This window comes from Calidris pugnax, unplaced genomic scaffold (genome assembly GCF_001431845.1).
Source record: "Calidris pugnax isolate Ruff unplaced genomic scaffold, ASM143184v1 scaffold1, whole genome shotgun sequence".
Taxonomy (NCBI): Eukaryota; Metazoa; Chordata; class Aves; order Charadriiformes; family Scolopacidae; genus Calidris; species Calidris pugnax.
The window spans coordinates 11,606,165-11,608,367 of NW_015090800.1; positions in this window are offsets into that span (position 1 = coordinate 11,606,165).

Below are 2,203 nucleotides of genomic sequence, written 5' to 3' on the forward strand. Positions count from 1 at the left end.
GGGGAGGAGGGGAGGGAGGAACGGGACGGGGGGACGGGACACGGTGGGGTCAAGAAATCCCTCATTACTTCAGCACAAACACTCATTGTTTTAACCGCTCGTGGAACTAATGTTTAGTTATGAAAATAATAACCGTTATATGCCTCCATCCGCTCTCCCTTTACAGCATCTCCTTTTTTATTTACCCACTTTTGCAAGTGTACAGATAAGGTATGCAAAGAAAGTGAGTTCCCCGATGTTTGTGGAGATGTGGAAATAATTAAGCTACGCTCTGCTCAAAGAAGCCCCCGGAGCCCCGTCCCCCACGTCCCCGCGCCTCTCCTTCCCCTCGCTCCGAGCTTCCCCTCTCGTTTCCATCATAGAATGCTTCCAATCTTCTTTTTTTTTTTTTTTTTTTTTTTTTTTTTTTTTTTTTAAAAAATTTTTTGTATCTATCCTACCCAGTTTTGGGGTATATATTAAGCTATTTTTGTACATAAGAGAGAGAGAGATTTATAGAGGTTTTGTACAAATGGTTTAAAATGTGTATATCTTGATACTTTTTTTAATATGTAATGCTTATTACCTCTTCATGTTTAGACTTGTAGTCGACGTTAACTTACAACTGCCATTTTTGTATGTGGTTTTGTAAAGGACTTGGATTTCCTCCAGATGTACTTTAGCACCAACGTGTCTTACTTTATAGAAACTTTGTTAATGTATTAATAATGTTATTAAACAATGTTCAAAGTGAACAAAGTTTATGCAGCTATTGTCCAAACGCAAAATGGTAGCCATTTGTTTATATATGCTGCCTTTGAAAAGAAAAAAAATACACAAGCAAACAAACAAAAACCCCTAATGCCACTGCCTTTTCTTACTGTTTTATTACAAACTTACAAAGGTCCTGTATAACTCTGTTTTATACAAACTAGTTTCGTAATAAAACTTTTTTTAATTAAAATGATCGGCTGCCTACTGCATGCAATTTTTTTTCCCTTCTGCCATTGACAACAATGAATGTAAGGACGAAATGTTAAATGATGTTATGCCGGAGCTAAGTTGCATATGAAGTGTTTGTATCTGATGGATGTAACATATATATCTTTATCTATCTCTATATAAATATGCAAAGATCTAGCGGTATCACCATTGTTTTCTTGCCCTTCTGTGTTGCAAATGTGTATCCAAATCCAAAGGCGGAGGGGGTGATTAATGATTGCATTGTCCTTCCTGAAATCACTGCACGTTAAAGAATTCCCCCCAAAGCCCAAATCCTAAAAAAAGAGGGCGCTCCATCCCGCGTTTCGGCGGGGTGACCCTGTTCCTCCGCGGCTCTGACCCGACGGGGCAGGAAAACGCGGGGGAAGGCGCAAACTCCGCCACCGAAAACACGGGCTGCTGTGTTGCCTCTGCAAAGGTAGCGGCTGGATAAATAAAACCGTCGGGGGGAAGACGGGAAGCGAGAGGCGAAGGGAGATAAAATAAAATAAATAAATAAAGTAGTAGAAATGGGTGGTAGCTTAGAGACACTGGGCTTTCTAAGCTTGTTATTCTACCCAAATAGCGTGATCTGCCTGTAAAAGTACCCAATTACCAAGACTCAAAAAGAAATTGGACTCTTCCCCCTCCTCCCCCCCCACCCCCCTTTTTTTTTTTTTTTTTTTTGGCTAGCCTGCTTGTTGTCAGTTAGCAAGGACGTGACCAGAATTCGCCTTCTCCTTTTCGCCTGGCTCCTACATCACTTGCAAATTCAGTTTGCGTGCACCAAGCCAAGCGGAAAGCAAAGCGCAAAATGCATCTTACAAAAAAAAAAAAAAAAAAAAAAAAAAAAAAAAAAAAAGAGAGAGAAAAAAAAAGAAAAACAAAAAAGAAAAAACACAACCAAAAAAAACCCCAAACCAAAACAACAAAGACCGGGGAGAGCCAGTGCGTCGTACGGTTTTAAAAAAGATCTAGCCTCTGCTATAAATGTGCAGTCGAGTTGCGAGAGATGCGCTGTTTTTCAAAACGAGGAGGGAAAAACTTTGGTGGCGCACCCCCGAATTTTCTCTGTGTGTGTACGTAAGTGTAACTATATATATATATACGCACACAGGCATATGCATACGCGGACACATATACTTGTGTGTGTCCATGTATTTTCTGCACTGCTTTAAAAGTATATACACATTTACCCTCTTCTCCCCACGCCCTGAAATGATCAATATGTGATTTAATCGGG